The sequence below is a fragment of the Hypanus sabinus genome, chromosome 17 (assembly GCF_030144855.1).
Source record: "Hypanus sabinus isolate sHypSab1 chromosome 17, sHypSab1.hap1, whole genome shotgun sequence".
Classification (NCBI taxonomy): domain Eukaryota; kingdom Metazoa; phylum Chordata; class Chondrichthyes; order Myliobatiformes; family Dasyatidae; genus Hypanus; species Hypanus sabinus.
Window position 1 is genome coordinate 37,866,006 of NC_082722.1, and position 18,962 is coordinate 37,884,967.

An 18,962-nucleotide genomic window follows, 5' to 3' on the forward strand; every position below is an offset into this window, starting at 1 on the left:
TTTCATGGGCTTCTGTCACCTACTAAAGACGCCATGTGGAAACATTGAATTGGCTGGATGCCTCACTCGTGACTCAGTCAATGGGGCAGTAATCCCTCATATCATCACCGAGAGGGCAGTGCAGGTAACTCTCCCATGGCCAACATAAAATACTACTGCTGGCACAATCCAGTGGAGCCTAATACACTGAGACAAGGGAAGTAAAAATTTGATCAGCCCATTGGCCTTCCTCTTATTCCGATAATTCCTAACGTACTTTAATTTGTCACGATCCAGGTAATTGTCAACATGGACAGCACCGAGAATAAAATTAGTCTGCAAATCACCCTGAGCTGTTCTCATGCACTTCCTGTCAGCCAGCTCAATGGCACCATATGTGTGAACTAGAGGAGCAGCCCTTATGTGTGAACTAGGGGCGCAGCCCTTCCTTACCGAGTCCAATTGTGCAGTTAAAATGAAATTAAGGATGCTCAACATTTCCCTTCATTTTCATCAGCTTGCAGCCTCATTATTAATTTGTCTCTGCGTTTCATTATCCACTCTCTTACAACTGATGCAAAATAAATAAATGTATACTTTGCTTTTAAATCCTTTGCTAACAAATATGAGTGCAATCTGTATATGTGGTATCTGAAGGATTTCAATGCCTGTTTAACATTAAAGAGTATTTCTCTTGCATGCTGTTAAAAAAATTAACTTTCGTTCCTAATTACTCAATAACAAAATATGAACCAAACAGAATACCACGTGGATAGACATTGGTATTTGTGCTAAAATAATGGTTATGTTTACAAAATGCTTAATTTCATAGCAAATATTTTCATATGAAATATTTTCATACAATATATTTGCTTCAGGTTTCTAGTATCTATGCTCTTATGTTTTAATAAAAATATGTACTTTCACGGTTAACACAAATGCAGGTAAATCTTTGTACAGATTTATAGTCAATTATCAATGCAATATAATCATATACTGAGCAACCTTATTTTATTAAGAAAGCACCACAATGAGTTTTGTCCTCTCAAAGACTGTGCGAAAGGAAGGTTGGCATTGGAAGTTTGGAAATTGGGCAAATGATAGCAGTTCCTACTCTCCCACTAGCTTTTCCAATCATCTCCAGAAGCAGTGTTTGCCTTAGCGTGTTGGAGGATAATAATCAGACCCAATATGTTCCTTGGAGCGAAACGCTGCAAATGCTGGAACCTGAAACAAAAATAGAAAAAATAGAAAATGCTGGAAGCACTTAACTGGTCAGCAGCATAAGTGGGAAGAGAAACGTATTCAGTGTTTAAGATCGAGAACCTCTGATCTGACCCGAAAAAGTGAGAGTGTTTTAATTTGCAGAGCAAGATTAGAAGAGAAACAAAAGGAATTTATGTAACGGGTGTAGATCAAAGTTGTCAACGTAACAATTACTTTAAAAATCAATAGATACAGATACAAACAGGAAATAAATTGAACCAGGAACGTATGACTATATATGTGGAGAGAGAGGGAAAAAAAGGATGATTACCTAAAATTTATTAAATTCTACATTGAATCCCAAATGCTGAAAAGGGCCCAGACGGAAAAAGTGGTGCTCACTCTCAAGCTTGTGTAGGTCATTGTTGTGTAATGTAAGAAGCCATAGAGATCGAAGCGGATGTAGGACAGAGAAATAACCAACTTATCATTGGAAAATCATGCTCATCTTTTTGGACAGTTTTGTAAAACAGTTGGCTTCTGTCACATATAGGATACCACATTGTAAAAAGGGTATGCAGTGACTAAATTGGAAGAAGTACTAGTGAATTACTGCTTTACCTGATGGCTGTCTAGATGGTGGGAAGATAGAAGGTAAAAGGACAACCTCTGCATCTCTTACAGTTGCACAAGGAAATGCCCAGAGAAGTGGAGTGGGAGGTGATGGTGGAAGATTGACCAAGGGAGCTGCAGAGGGGATAACCTCCTCAGAAAGCTGGAAGGATAGAGAAGGGAAGACACAGCTGAAGGTGGAATCATTTGAATGTGGCAGAAGGTATGAAGGATAAATTATGTTTTATTGCCAAGAGTTTTCTCTTGAGATTCTTCAGTCTTTTTTTAATATATCATATACATCATTTATGTAGATGCTAATTTTGCAGTTGTTACATCTGTAAGAATGAAAAAGTTTTTCAGCAGCTTATCCCTTGCCAATGAGATACAGAAGAAATAAAATTGAAACTTCCAGGAGGAGTCAATCCGAAAGAGGGAGGTGAAGAACCAAAGGGTGACACGAGAAATCTGAAATGGGACAATACACAAAAACTGCTGGTGGAACTCAGCAAGTTCAGGCAGCATCTATGGAGGGAAGTGAGCAGCTGACATTTATTTCCCTTATAGATACTGCCTGACCTGCTGATGTTTCTCAAGCATTTCTTGTATGTTGTAAGCTTTAAAGTGTGTTTGGAATTCTGGAACACAGAGCTAAATTGCTGAAGCAAACAAATTAGATTTGACATGGGAAAAATGGCAGAGTAAAAGGAAGAGGGCGGATGATAGATAAAGCTAAAGGAGGTTAAATGATTAGGAAGTAAATGACTTAAATTTAAAAATGTGAATTTTACATTTAAACCATTCAGGGATAAGGAGTCAACATAATTTAGTGAGGATAGATTAAAAATAAGTGTGAATTTGTATAGAATAGAATATAGGTGATCTCACAGTGCTAGGATATTTGTGATATAAAGGCACAGGTGGTGTGGGGGGGGGGAGGAATATGTGAGGGAGTTGCAAACTATGATGTAAATTTGAATCAAGCATCTGAGATCTAGTGAAACAGAGGACTAGAAAAGCCCAGGGGCCTCCTATTGTGCACCTCAATTACAAAGACATCAGAAAAGTAAAGACGAGCAGCTGTATAAAATTTCTGGTTTTTTGAAATATTCTTCTTCCTGCTTTAACTACTCAAAACCTTCAGGAAAGTTTCTGCAGCTTTAGCAATCTTTGGCCAGAGTTTCCTAGAAGCCGGTGAGGATGTTCTTTTCAAGGAGGTGTGGAGGAGATTGTTAAAGCACTTTCTTTGCCCTCTTGAGTCTGTTGCCATGATGGAACTCAGAAGGGAGTTTTTGCTTCAGGATTATGCACTAATGCATAGGTCAAAGTGGCCCATCCACAGGCTGGATGAACCTGATCAGAGGTATTGATTATTGTTTAGAAAAGGATACCAGCCATGGACCCTTCCTTAGCAGACACAGCATTGATAAACTTCTCCATGCTTTGAGGTGCTCACTGTGAGCTGTCCATCTCAGATTCTTATAGAAGGACAGGAATAACGTTGTTCTATAGAGTCTGAACCTGATAGTATGTCCAATCCTCAAACTCTTTTCCCCATAGGTAACTAATGCTGTCAGGAAAGGTAGAGGAGGCTTGACCCAAACACAGAGCAGCGGAGACGATTTAGTGGAAAGCGATCACTTTACTAATAAACTGCAACATAACAAGTCACAAGACACCACAAAACAAGAGAGAACAGATACTTAACACGACAAGGCAACAAGCAAACTGAAGGCTATAAGCAACTGGTTGAGCTGGCTGGTTTGATGAGTGAACAAGGATTATGGATAAGAGCTGGGTTTAAATAGGCTGCAGGTGCTGAGTTGGAAATGGGTAGCAGGTGACTCCTATTAGCTGAATGACTATGGCAGGGTGGGAGCTGCCTGCCTGTGTAGGCCTGACAAATGACTAAGTTGTTGCATTGGAGATTATCATGAATTTAGTTATTTATATTTGCTTCAGTGTGGGATGGCTCCAGAGACCTGGGAAATAATCCACAATGATCAACTTCCTCTTTGATGGAAGCTGGTGTTGTAGGTCAGGAATTGCTTGCAAAGTCAGAGTTAAACTTGAGTCTATTGTTGTATGTACAGCTACATGTACGCACAGGTGTAACAAAATCCATACTTACAGCAGCATCACAGGCACGTAGCATTAGCACTTAGCATGACATTATTACAGCTTGGGGCATCCGAGTTTGGAGTTCAATTCCAGTGTCCCCTGTAAGCAAGTTTGTGCGCTCTTTCCTGTGTGTGTGTTTCCTCCAGAAGCTCCAGTTTCCTCCCACAGTCCATAGATGTACCGATTAGTAAGTTAATTGGTCATTCTAAATTGTCCCATGATTAAGCTGGAGTTAAATTTACTTACAGCAAGACTTACAACCGAATTTACTTACAGCAATTTTTGGGATTATTCCATTGGAAGCAGGATATATTCCTGTTTCCGCTCAGTGGATGATAGCCTTTTCAACTTTTCAGGCTAGGAGAGCCATTTTACTTAAATGGAAGGATCCTAAACCACCTACTGTTTTTTACTGGCTTTCCTCCATCATGTCCTGTTTAAATTTAGAGAAAATAAGAAGTTGGACATTTGATACATCCTTTAAATTTGAAGAAATCTGGCAACCTTTTATTCAATCTTTTCATATGATTTGATTTATTGATTTTTGTACTGACTCTCTTCCAGTTATTTTTTCGAAATTTTTGATTTGATCAGGAAGTCTTTCTTTTCTTAGTGTTACTCACAGGATTGATTTGCCCAGTCCTTTTTTTTTGTTTTTGTTTGTAGAGAATAGTGGGGTTTTATTCATATAAAAATTTCAAAAAATCTTTTTTTCTTTTTATGAATTGATAAGAGGAGAATTAATTATCTTTTTCCTTATTATACATTCTATATTAGATTAATACTATGCATGATTTTGATAATGTTTATTTAACCTTCTGTACGTATTGTTATTGATAAATATATTTGAGATCATTCTCCTTTTGCTTGTATATATGCGCTTTTAACATCAATAAAAAAATTGATAAAGAAACAAATTGATGGATTGCCGGGTGGCATAGCTCGAAGGACCTGTTCAACGCTGTACCTCTAAATTAAAAAAAAAATTAAATGTCACATTTACAATAAAAACATAAATACAACATTTTACAAGAAATATCACAAAAAGAACAAAAACAAATCCGATGCAGTGCAAGGTGGTCAAAGTGCTCATTGTGCAGTTATATTGAGTAGTGATTATGGAAGTGCAGGTTGATTCAGGAATTGAATATTCGTCTTCCACATATCCAATGTAAGACCCGCCCACTTAGACACTTCAGTGAAGGAAATGACAATGGTTTGGAACAAGGTCTCCAAGTGTGCACATAGCAGAGTGTAAAGCAGTCAGTGATATTGCGTGATGTTGGCTCTGAAGAGGAACTGACTAAGGTTGAGCAGTTTCCTGCTCGTCCTGTAAATTAATTCTACACCAGCAGGGAGCTCGGTGAAATGAGTTCAAGAAATATATTAAGTAAGAACAGATTTCAGATTTTCCTCTCATTTTATTCCAGACATCAAAAAATCTCTATTACCATTTTTGAATAAAAAATACCTCCAAGGTAGCGAGAAAATGCCACACCACTTACTGAGCTTGTCAGAATTAGACGCTTAGAATTAATCATTCCATTACTTGCAGTTTACTGTCAGAAAGGACTGCAAAGATTGTGCAGACAAACCAAGAGCAGCTTAAAGCTTTCAACAAACAGGAAATAAATTGCTTCAATGTCTGAATTTAAAGCACCAACGACAGAGACATATTTAAGAAACAGAGCAGAAATACCTTCTGCAATTTTTCACAGCACTTCCAAGAGTTTTGATGCAATTAGCTGATAGTCCATGTGTATGAATGTGATACAGTATTTGTACACAGCACAAAGGCTTAACGAGAAAAAGCAAACAATATGTAGTCAGGAGCGTGTTATAAAATGTGGTTTATATCGGGTAAAGACATAATAGAAAACTGAAACTACAAAGAGATATCAGTGTATTTTCAATACATCGGCTGCATTTAAGAATATACCTCATCTCACTCAATAGCACAGTGACCTCATCCAGTGAACATACAGGTAGGAATTCAGTTGCATCTGCAAGTGGAGTGCATTACGTAAGCGATGTTGAATTAGTTACATACAATGTCACAACCACAGACGGCCACAGAGTTTGGGTGCTCTCACAGGTAGGCAGCTGAAAGGGGTCGACAATCACGCTCAAAAGTATGTATGTTCCAGTCAGTAAGGGTTTCTTTGTGGTTCCTTCTGTTTCTGCCTTGTTAAGTCTTGACCAATGTACAGTGACAACAATACTCGTTCCAGGAAAGAAGATTACAGCTTAGATTGACACTGTGAAGTAGAGTTCTTTGGAATTCCTTGAAGAAATAGCACATGATAGACAAAGGAGAATTGGTGGATGTTGTGTACTTGGATTTTCAGAAGATCTTTGATCAGGTGCCACACTTGAGGCAGTTTAACAAGCTAAGAGCCCATGGTATTGCAGGAAATGTACGAGAATGGACAGGGCATTGGCTGATTGGCAGAAGGCAAAAAGTGGGAATAAAGAAAGCTCTTTTCTGATTGGCTGCCAGTGACAAGTGGTGTTCTGCAGGAGTCAGTGTTGGGATTGTTTCATTTTACATTGTATGTCAATGATTTGGATGATAGAATTGATGGCTTTGTGGCCAAGTTTGTGGATGATACAAAGTAGTGTTTAGGAAGCAGTGAGGCTGTGGAAAGACAATTTAGGAGAATGGGCAAAGACGTACCAAATGAAATACAGCGTTGGTGGTGGAAAGAATAAACGCAGAGATTATTTTGTAAAGTGGGGGAAATTCAAAATTACGAGGTGCAAAGAGGCTCAGAACTCCTCTTGCAGAATTCCTTAAAGGATAATTCGCAGGTTGAGTCAGTGGTGAGGAAGATAAATGCGATTTTGAAGGTATTAGGATATAAAAGCAAGCGTGTAATGCTGACGCTTTATAAGGCACTGCTGAGACCTCACTTGGAGTATTGTGAGCAGTTTTGGGTCCCTTATTTAAGAAGAGATGTGTTAACATTGGAGAGTGTTCGCAGGAGGCTCACAAGAATGATTCTGGGAATGAAAGGCTTATCATATAAGGAGTACGTCATGACTCTGGGCCACTAGAGTTTAGAAGAATGAGGGTATGGACCCCACTGAAACCTATCGAATATTGAAAGGCCTCGATACAGTGGATGTGGAGAAAATGTTTGCCCTGGTGGAAGTGTCTAGGACCAGAGTGCGCAGCCTCAGAATAGAGAGATGTCAATTCAGAACAGCGATAAGGAGCTAATTCTTTAGGCAGAGGGTGGTGAATCTGTTGAATTTGTTGCCACAGGTGACTGTTGAGGCCAGATCATTGAGTGTATTTAAGGCAGAAATTGATAGGTTCTTGATTAGTTGATTAGTCAAGGCATGAAAGGTTACAGACAGAAGGCAGAAGAACGGGGTTAAGAAGGAACTGGATCTGCCACATTGAAATGGCAGGGTGGACATGATGGTCTAAATGGCCTAATTCTGCTCCAATGTCTTATTGTCTTATGGTCTAAGGAATTAATTTAGTATTAAGTTACTGCAGTGTCAGCATTAGCTTTTCATTTTAGAGTTCTAGTTAATGGCCCTGTTGGCCCAGCATTTATTATTTCCCTTTTGTTCTGTGGGAGTTCTTATAAAAATTCAGTGAACCCTCCAACCTGCTTCAGTGTCTCTCCATCTACACTAGGACCATCGTGGCACATCCTGTCAGCAAGACTCAAGCACCGAAGTGGAACCAGTGGAGGGTGAACAGCTGAAGATGGCCCTCAAATTTGTTAGCCAGGCAGGAGACGTCAAAGTCAGCAAAGGATTGGTTGGGAGAAGTGGCTCGTGCAGTCCGACAACCACTCACGGAAAGACAAGCCCAGACAGGTTAGTTCAATCATGATGCACATAAGCTGACCGACATGATGAATCTTTTAGACAGATTCCAACAGCCTGTTCAATGCTCTATGAGAACAAGGTTCCCCTGGAGCTAAATCTTTTCAGCAATTTGTAAATGAGTACATGAGAGTGTTTGATTTTCTAGGACGGGGTCAGAAAGCTGCCCACCCATTCATGCACCTGAGCAAAGCGAAATGAACAGTGAGGGACTAAGCAGTTAAGATTGAAACTCTCACAGTTGAGACGGGGTGGAACAAGAAATCCCTCATTATTGCTTTCCAGCATAGATGAGAGCAGGGGTCTGGCATGAGACCACCATGCGGGATTATTCCGGTCAACCTGGATGATCTGATCAATCTACCCATTTCAATAGACAACCGCTCAACTGAATGGTGCAGAAAAGGAATATCCTGAGTCTCCTACTCTTTAGATCACCATCTGTCTTCACTCTCTCTCTCATCACCCTGTACCTAATCTGTGGAGGAGACCATGAAGGTAGGGACCGCAGGAGGAATGAGATCAGTGCAGGAGAATGGGTTGCTGTTTCTACTTTATTGTTCCAGGACACTTCCAGGCATTATGTCCCAAATACTCAGTAAAAGACGATACCCATCAACAAGAAGGGAAATTCTTATGGGTCAATTCTTTCTGCAAACACATACCCCTAACTGAGTAATGGTCCTTTTAGGATGTATTCTGGAGCTCTAATATATAGCAAACATTAATTTCAACAGAAACCAACCTTTAGATCTGAATATGGAATGTAGAATAAATTTAAAATGCAGTTTGGAACAATGGTCTTCCTGTAACTGTATTTTAGATTAAATTGCAGTCCAGTAAACTCCCAGTTGACTGATATGTCTTCTTATGCATGAATGCGATTAGCACCCTACTGCATGAATACAAATCAGAGACCACTGTAGTTAATATTCATTTTGGGTGCACTGGTGGGAAGACCCAAGAATTTGGAAAATTACATGTAACACAGAAAAAGCCATATGAGGGCACTACAACTACAGAATTGTCCTATCTTTGTTCTTTAACATCTAAAAATGTGCTGTAATGCTGGGTCAGGGAGCCTCTCTTTCAAGTGACTCCAATAGCACTCAGGTTGTGAGTGGCTCAAATAAAGACTTTTACATCTACCAGCTGCATCTCTCTGGTGACTTTGTTCACAGTCATGACATTTGGGGGCTCGCCTGGGATGCAATCTCAGTGTGGTCTTATTAAGGGTGGCATGGTCTATTGTTAACTGATACGGCTTTTCTACTGGCCATATAAATGTGTTTGTGGTTGATGCAGTCTCTCTTAGTATCCTCTGCTTTTTTAGTTCCTTCACTGTGTTCTGAACAGCTTTCAGTGCATCAGCTTTTATAGGATTCTGTTTATTGGGTTTATGTAGCTCTCCCTCTAATTTAATTGGGTATATCTTCAGTCAATCACAATCTTGCTTGTCTAGCCCACACCACCGGGAACCGCTGACAAAATAACCCAAAGACACTCTCCTGGCTCCAGTCCCAGATGATCAGGGTTGCTGCAGCTATGCTGGCAAGGTTTGTGTACTCTATTGGGTGTACGTGTGTTCACTGCCTTTGACTTGTTCATATTATTTCTCCCTTTGTAATGGTCTCTGCCTCCCTTAGGATGTCTATTCCAAGGACAGTATCCTCATTATTTGGACAGACCCAGAAATACGCTGGAAGCTGCACTCTGCCGATTTTGAGTATCTGAATCAATTCTTTCCCTCCTGAACCTGTAATATAAAAAGCCTGTCCAGTTGTTGACAAGGGTAGGTCAGTTATCAATACCGATGCTTCTGTGTCCACTAACATATTGCATTTCCGGCCCCCCAACAATGCTGTTGTGCACATCCAGAGCTGACAGTGAAGGCTGCTGTCAGCCGTTTGACCTTACCAGCTCTATAATCTGGTCAGCAGTGAAATCAGAAAGAAGGGTAGTGTTGTGGATTCTGCCTGATTTGGTCAGTGATTCTCACACTTCCCTCTCTTTTCAGGACACTGCCTCCAACAATGACCTGAGAGGCCACAGCTGTAGAAAATCATCTCTTTTGCCCTCATTTGTCTATTGCAGCAGTTCCTTGCTGAGTGCCCGGCTTGCTGGCGCACAAAACAAGTCCTCTGTGACATCACTGCAGCTACTTTACAACATGCCTTTCCCTTCCTCTGGTCTATCTCACTGCCCCATGGTACTATCATGGGGTAGATTGATCCCATCGCTATCCCCAAATCTAAAACTTCCTGGTGGGCTGAGGTCAGGCCTTCCTTCAGGATTTTCAAGAAGACTGGATCAACCCTCCCTGGATTATCGAACGCTGATGCTCCTCATATGTTCTGCATAATGACTGGCTAAGTCATCAGCTCTCTGAACCACTGACATTATCATTCCCAGTTACTCTCACCTACCTCCCCCCTCCCCACTCACTGCCTCACTTCCCCTTTGGCACATATTCTTCGGCATTTCACTTATACCTAGACGTGTATATCTTTGGGGTGCATCTGGTGAATATTATTCATTTCCTTGAGCTTGCACCAGAATTCTGAATTCCCACAGGTGACTTTAAATGAGAGCACCTCTGACATAATGCTCTGCTTCTTCCTGGGGGTGAAAGGCTTACAGGTGGTTATAAGGTCAAGGGCTGGCTCAGGACCTCACATTGCCTGACCTCAATAGGTGCCACCCTGACAGATATGTCAGGTTTAAAATCTCTCCCTCAAAAATCTCCACGCTAATTTCCACACTACATAAACTATAAATGACAGATAAAAATTAAACAGTACATGAATGAAGTCACTAGACAAAAGTACTGGTAGATACGAAGCAGCATCTTTGTTCAACAAAACAAGATACTGCAGGCATCATTTTGAGGCCCTTTTAGTTGAAAGGTCTCGTGGCCCACGCTACCTGATGTTTTATGTGCTAAACATGAAAGGACAATTCCATATTTACAATGCCTCCACAATGCTTTCCCTGAAACTACACACAAACTACACACACCTCCTGATTCTCACCCACACCACAGACATCCACATGAATTTCAAAAAACATTGGCTAGTCTGTGATTCAAGGCTTTTAGGAACCTATTGTTCAGAGCTGCATTTCAAACTAAATCCACAATACATATTTGAATCTGAAGATTGGTGGCTGAAGTTATCTGCTAAACGTGCTAAACCCAAAAATCACACTAACACACAGTCAAACCTCTGAGTATGTACTCTGCAATCTGCCACTTACTCAGTATGCATCTGAATTCATAATGCGTGTTATATTCCTTTGCTTCTAACTGTTACACCAAGGCTCCAGACTTATCCATAAAACACACACACTCACAATCGAGTCTGCAACTATACAGTTCCCCAAACTAGTATACACGCACCCCACTAGCATCTTGGTGAGTAACCACCCTTTGCAACTGGTGGTCCTGTCTCCCCAAATTACACAAAAATGTCTAGTCTCTTACACAAACACACTTGCATGCACACACACCACACTACTTTTATATCTACCAGTTCCGCTCTTCGCTGTTTTCATGATACTTCATGATCCCGTGGTCACTGATCTGAAAAGATTCAACCATAAGTGCTAATTTTGAAAATACTCACTCATTTAGACTGCTCCGATCTCTGGCCACATGGTAGGTCATGAACGTATCCCAAACGAGCCCTGCTAAAATCCTGAATGGCCTGTCTCCAGAACTTAGAATTTTCTCCTTCTTGGATATCGCCAATGGATCTTGGGGCTCCCTTTAGCAGCTGAGTCCCTAGATTGATTTGGCCTCATCCTGGGTGGAGAGCAGCATACAAGACATAGAAAATCTACAGCACAATACAGGCCCTTCGGCCCACAAAGCTGTGCCGAACATGTACTTACTTTAGCAATTACTTAGGGTTACCCACAGCCCTCTATTTTTCTAAGCTTCTTGTACCTATCCGCATGACCAATGCCTCTCATCATCTTATACACCTCCATTAGGTCACCTCTTATCCTCCGTCGCTCCAAGGAGAAAAGGCCAAGTTCACTCAACCTATTCTCATAGAGCATAATCCCCAATCCAGGCAACATTCTTATAAATCTTCTCTGCACCCTTTCTATGGCTTCCACATCCTTCATGTAGTGAGCTGACCAGAAATAAGCACAGTACTCCAAGTGGGGTCTGACCAGGGTCCTATATAGCTGTAACATTACCTCTTGGCTTTTAAACTCAATCCCACAATTGATGAAGGCCAATGCACCGTATGCCTTCTTAACCACAGAATCAACCTGTGCTGCAGCTTTGAGTGTCCTATGGGCTCAGACCCCTAGGCCCCGATGATCCTCCACACTGCCAGGAGTATATGTGGACTAGACTCCCCTAGAAATTTTACAATAGCCCAGCCATCTTGCGTAAGGTCATGGTGCAGACTTCGGAAAAGCTCAATCTAACACCTTACTGGATCGACCAATTTAAAATACGTAAATGAACTACTAATCACTTTGGGAGATGGAGCAGGTCACTTAGGGGTGATAGCCAGTGCTTTAGACATACTGTGAGATGATGGGTTTTAAATCAGTCCACACATGCTCAGATAGGAAAGCAAACCGTACAGTACCTAGACTACACAATTTCCCAGGGATGTAAGGACATGTTAGATGTCAGCTGTTCTGCAATCAGCTCCATGCCCCCGTCCAAAACATGTAAGGGGAGTAAGGAGGGTTTTGGGTCTATTCATTTGCTGCCACCATTTCATAGCAGTTTTCTCAGCACTAGTGGCTCCGATACAGGTCTTAATTAAAGGAGGGAAGCCCCCTCTAGAGGAAGTAAGATGGGGACCAGATGAGGAAAAGGCTTTTACAGATAACAAGAAAGCCCTGGTCTTTGACCTGCACAAGGGTTATCAGATGTGGCTTGCCCCTTTCATACTGTAGCGATGAGGGAGGGCATTACAACACGGTGGTGGTGCAGAATCATGGAGACGCAAGAAGGCCAATGGCATATTATGTATATATGTATATATATATATATATATATATATATATATATATATATATATATATATACACACACACATACTGACAGCAGATATGCCTTTGATGTGGTGTATGATTATCCGATGATGTGCGCACAGCAAGGATTTGTAACCTCAACAGGAACAGGTATTCAGCACAGGCACCTAATACGAGAACTGCTAGAAGCCACGAGGCTACCAACAGAGGTTTCAGTGATTAAACTAAAGGCTCACCAGAAAGGGGATAGTAAGGAGCAGAAAGGGAATGAGTGGGCAGACATCAGTGTGAGGAGGGCAGCAGATGAACTACTGAAACCAGCTTAGTAAAATTATATGAAGAGGTGGATGTAGAGGAGAAAGAGAAAGAAGGGATGAAGATAGTGTGATTAACTGAAATCAGCCAGCTGGGAAGGAGGCAGCAGGCAGACAAATAACAAAGCTACATCTTAAAGACTGTTGGTCAAATTTCTGGAACAATCTCTGCTTAGAGTCTTCTAGGTAGCCATTAGTGATAATAGTGTTAATATAGATGCACATAGGGATTTGATAGGTAACTAGTGAAGAGGGTCTGAAGAACAGGGCATTTTTTTTTGCTGCTCTTTTTGTTTATAGCCTCTACAAAGTTTGGTCTTTCCTGGAACAAATTCATTTTTATCCAGGAGGGCTAAAAGGAGGGACTGGTAGGGCATATTCTGGAGTTAGGGTATATAGTAAATGTTAATTTTAACAGCAACCAACTTTTAGATCTGAATATGGAATGTAGATGGAATTTAAAACATAGCTCAGAACAATGGTCTTCCTGAAGTTGCATTTTAGAATAAATTGCAGACCAGGAAGCACACAATTGACTGATATATATCTGCATATGCATAAATACAACTCAGAGACAACAACAATTCACACTCATTTTGGGTGCATTGGTGAGAGGACCCAGGAATCCGGAAAATTACATGCAACTCAAAAGAAGCATTATGATGGCATTGTAATTATAGAAAATTTCCCTTTACCTTTGTTCTTTAATGCATAAAAATGTGCTATAATGTTGGATCTCTTGAGTGACTCAATGGCTGTCAGCACATGTGGCCCGAATAAAGTTTTGTGTATCTACCAGCTGTGTCTGTCTGGAGACTTCATTCACAGTCATGACAGCTCCCAGCTTCCCTGACATAGGGGTCACTGATCCACAGCCTTCAGGCATTTATTAACTCTGAGGCAGCTGGGAATCTCATGGATATCTATCTGGCTCAAAGATGGGGAGATACGATTCAATGATTAAGAGAAAATAAGGCACTGGATGGTTGGCCTTTGGGCACCAACTGAATCCACCTTTCTACAGTACCCCTCCAACTTGTGCTAGATGTCAACTATAGGGATCAGCTTTCCTTTCTTGTGGATTCACCTGAACTGCTACTGGTGCTTGGCCTTCTCTGGCTATCAAATCACAACCCACAGATCAATTGGTCCCTAACGAGTGGGAACTGTAGGAGCATGCCTATCTATCTGTCTGAGTTCAGCTCAAACTTCTGTTAGAGTATCCCCTCTTGCGCCAGCTGCTAGTGTGGACCTGTCTGATGTTCCAACCTAATTTTCTGACATCAGTAAAAGGAAAGCCACCTCCCTGCTTCCATACCGGCCATACGACTGTGCCATTAACCTCTTCACCAATTCTTGTCCTACCCAGGACTGGCTCTTTTCCCTCTCTCCCCCTAAAATTGCAGTCATAGAAGAATATATCAAAGAGGCATTGCCTTAGGATCCATCCATCTGTCAACCTCACCAGCAGGGCCAGTCTTCTTTTCTATGAGCAAGAAGGATAGCAAGCTCCATTCCTGCATTGATTATTGGTCCTTTAACAACATCATGGTGAAAAACCCTCTTCCTTGCTTGCCTCTGCATTTGAACATCTCTGGGGAGCAACCATATTCTCTAAAATAGATCTGCATAATGCTTACAACCTGGTTGACATCTAAGAAGGGGATGAGTAGAAGATAGCGATCAACAACTCCTCTGGTCACTATGAGTACCTTACAATGCCTTTTGGTCTGGCCAACATCCCTACTTATTTTCAGGTCCTGGACAACAACATGTTCTAGGACACATGTTGAATCAGTTTGCTTTAGTGTATTTGGACAACATTCTTATTTATTCCTGCTCTCACCAGGAACACATGCGGCATATCTACAGGGTTCTCAGATGGCTCCTTGAGAACAATCTTGATGACAAGCCAAAGAAGTGTGAGCTCTACAAAGAGCAAGCGTCATTCTTGCACTACTTCCTCACCCCTTCCAGTGTTCAAAAGGACCCATGTAAACTTCAGGCAGTCATAGAGTGGCCCATATCAACTACGAGCTAGCAGGTAAAGCACTTCATGGAGACATAGAGTCATAGAACCCTACAGCATAGAAGCAGGCCATTCAGCCCATCTAGTCCATGCTGAATCATTAATCTACCCAATCCCATTGACCTGCACCTGGACCTTACCCCTCCGATCCATGTACCTATCCAAATTTCTCTTAAATGTTGAAATCAGCTCATCATCCACCACTTGCATTGGCATCTTGTTCCACTCACTTTTATCACCATTTCTTCAGAAGCTTCAGTTCCATTATGGCTCACACAGATGTATTCACGAAGAAGACCTCTGCCGGACGTGGACGAGTGAAGCAGACCAAGCATTCTCAGAGCTGAAACGTCACTTCACCACTGCCCCGGTGCTGCAATATCTAGAACCCTCTCGCCCATCGTTGAATTTCGCTGACAGTAAAATGACAGTATTGAAACCTATTGAATTTGTTGCATCAGATGTCAGCATTGGAGCTTCTGTAGATAATCAGCTGCAACCTGTGATTTTCTTTCCCATTACTGGGCTCCTGCAGTGTGTAACAATAATGTTGTGAACAGAGAATTTCTGGCAGTCAAGGTGCTCCTGGAAGCATGGTGACTCTGGCTGGAGGGGGCAGAGCTCCCCTTTCTGATACGGGCAGATCACAATAACCTTTCCTACATTTTGCCCATCGCACATCAAGCCCACTCGTCACCTGGTTTAATTTCACTTTCACCTACCATCCTGATAGCAAGAATACTAAGGCCGATACTCTCTCCCATCTCTGAGGACAATGTCACTTCAGAGCCCATCCTTCACACTTGTGCATAGCTGCTCCAGTAGTCTGGGGAATAGAGACTGAAGTAATGGCTGCCCAGCAGTCTGATCCAAGTGTGGGTGGGAGACCACCAAACTGGCTGTTTGTCCCTACCATTGGTGTAACTCTTCCCATCTGGATGGTCATCAAGTGATTCAACAGATCCTGCAATTTATGAAGAGGTGATTTTGATGGTTGCCTATGTCCCAGGATGCCCATAAATTCTTCTCTGCCTGTCCTGCTTGTGCCTAGACAAGACATCACATCATTGCCCTGATGGTCTGCTCTTCCTGCTGCCTGGGCCTCATCATACTCATCAGACCAACACTGGTCTGCCTCTGTCAGACGGAAACACTACCAGTCTGGCAGTTGCGGACCAGTTCTCCACTTTATTGCTCTCCACAAGCTCCCACCAGCTTGTAAAACTGTCACCATCATTGTTCAGTGCATTTTCGGGCTGAGTGGCTTCTCTCAGAACATAGTGTCTGATTGAGGACCACAGTTCACGTTCTGTTTTTGGAAGGTTTTCTGTTCTCCTTTGTGAGCCACCGCCAGCCCCCCCATCAGGTTTCCACCCCAACTTAACAGCCAGACCAAGAGGGTGAATTAGGAGCTGGAGATATCCCTATATGACCTTGTCTCTTCAAACCCATGACCTGGAACTCCCAACTGCTTTGCACAGAGATTGCCCAAAGTAGCTTCCAGTCATCTTCCACAGGCATGTCTCATTTTAAATGCCTGAAAGGATTCCAGTCACCATTCTTCCCTGACCAAGAATTGACTTGGGAGGTCCGACTGCTGAAGATTTGGTCCAATGCTACAAGCACGCATGAAGATGGGCCAGGGCACTCAGAAATAATGCTCTATGCCTGGCAGGCTGTTCAGCTCCACTGAGAGAGGAGGCCTTTCAAGCCAGGGGAAAAAGTCTGGTGAGCATCTACAGAACTTCTTTTGGAAGCTGAGAGCTGTAAGTTGTCCCCACGCTATGTAGGACCATTTGTGGTGAAGAAGTCTCTCAACAGAGCCTCTACAGACCATGCCAACCATCATCGATGAAAATTCACCCAAAGTTCTGTATTTCCCGGCTCAAGCCAGAGACTTCCTCCCCCTCTAGCTGAGGTCACTCACTCCCTCCCTCCTCCTCACTTGGTGAATGGGTCCTGTTCTATCCTGTGCATCTCGCCAGGCATAGGGCAGGGGCCAGTACATCATGGATTGGGAGGGGTATGGCCCAGCTCTTGTGTTCCTATCCATGACTTCCTGGATAAGTCTTTCATCCATGACCTCCAGCAGGCCCAGGTCTCTGGCACCTCGGGAACTGCACCTAGTGAGGTGGGACTCTGTCACAACAACAGACTCTGCCATGGAGGCAGGCAGTTTAAAGGGTTTGACATTCACGCTCATGTGTATGTATATTAGGGTTTATTGTGGTTGCGATATTATTTCTTTTTTTTTAATTTTCATACTTACACAGGTTGCTGTCTTTTGCACACTGATAGTCTGCCCTACTGGTGTAGTCGTTCATTGATTCTATTATGGTTAATGGATTTATTGAGCATGCCTGCAAGATAATGAATCTCAGGATTCTATATGGTGACATATATGCCCTTTGATGATAAATTTACTTCAAACTTTCAACTTTGAACTTGACTCCCTTCCTTTCTTTTCAGTCTTGTCAAGTTTTGACCAAAGCACTATGGTAATGCCTTCTGCTTACCTTAGCTCTGGCTCTGGGAGAAAAGACTACAGTTCAAATTATCACTGTAAAGGAGCGGAATTGCTTTAGTATAAAGATACTGCTTGCAAGCCACAGTGTCTGAATTTGCCTTTAATTTGAGAGTTTCAGTTAATGGCCCTTGGCCTGCTGCATATTAATTCCCTGTTATTCCACACAGTTCTTATTAAAATTCAGGAAACTTTTCAATTCGCTTCAGTATCTCTCCCCAACACTTGGGCCATCGGCACTCCTTGTCTTGATATTTCATTCTGATGCATTCAACAGAATTTAAAAGCTAGCTACTATACTCAGTAGCCACTTTATTAAGTTCACGTGTGCACCTGCTTGTTAATGCAAATATATAATCATCCAATCATGTGGCAGCAACCCAATGCATAAAAGCATGCAGACACGGCCAAGAGGTTCAGTTGTTGTTCAGACCAAACATCAGAATGGGGAAGAAATGTGATCTAAGTGACTTTGACCGTGCAATGATTGTTGGTGCCAGACAGGGTGGTTTCAGTATCTCAGTAACTGCTGATCTTCATGCACAGTAGTACCTTGAGTTTACAGAGAATGGTATGAAAAACAACAAAAAAAAATCCAGTGAGCAGCTGGAAGGTGGGTGAAAATCCCTTGTTAAGGAGAAATGGCAGAGAAAGATGTGCAGACTGGTTTAAGCTGACAGGAAGGAGACAGTAACACAAATAACCATGCATTACAACAGTGGTGTACAGAACAGCATCTCTGAATGCACCACTCATCAAACCTGGGAGTGGATGAGCTACAACAGCAGAAGACCACAAACATACTCTCAGTGGCCATTTTTTTAGATACTGGAGAGACCCTAATGAAGTAGCCCATGAGTGGATATGCAAGAGATCGCCAATCAAATTCCACCTTTCATGTTCTACCACCGAAAAATTTCTAACCCAGGGTAAGTTTAGCAAGTAAGATGCTACTGACCATAATTGCTGTCCTGTGTCAAGTTCTTTGATATCAGCTGGGTAGACATAGTATACATGAGTGAAGGAAGCTCATGTTCAGGTACAGGCTCCAAATTTACACGGAATTCAGCCATGCCCTGCAAAACAAAAGGAATCCATTTCAGGAAAACATTCTATCACGTGAAGTTTCATAAATCAAAATGATTGGGGATTTTGGCACAATGTATTTCCATGCATGGAAGGTCACACAATTTTCATTATCGCAACTATATCAAGAACATGTTCCCTAAATAGTCAGTAATGTGGATGAGAAAATTCATATACCAAAATCTCTTAAACAGAGGAACAACTGTAAACCTAAGCTATGAATGAACTGTTTGTAACGTTG

At 41.9% G+C, this 18,962-nt stretch overlaps 2 long non-coding RNA genes across 2 annotated transcripts in view; one reads left to right on the forward strand and one right to left on the reverse strand.

Moving 5' to 3' along the window:
• Positions 1-1,082: 1,082 nt before the first annotated feature.
• LOC132406833 (uncharacterized) overlaps positions 1,083-18,962 on the reverse strand; it is a 46,716-nt gene continuing 28,836 nt past the window's right edge. Inside the window, exons 2-3 of the long non-coding RNA XR_009516267.1 lie at positions 18,594-18,711; positions 1,083-1,206 (exon numbers count right to left, since the gene is read on the reverse strand). This is a non-coding gene — a long non-coding RNA (uncharacterized LOC132406833). The remainder of the gene's footprint in view (positions 1,207-18,593; positions 18,712-18,962) is intronic.
• The window catches only part of LOC132406832 (uncharacterized), a 97,677-nt gene continuing 80,615 nt past the window's right edge, over positions 1,901-18,962 (forward strand). Inside the window, exons 1-2 of the long non-coding RNA XR_009516266.1 lie at positions 1,901-2,020; positions 7,571-7,755. This is a non-coding gene — a long non-coding RNA (uncharacterized LOC132406832). The remainder of the gene's footprint in view (positions 2,021-7,570; positions 7,756-18,962) is intronic.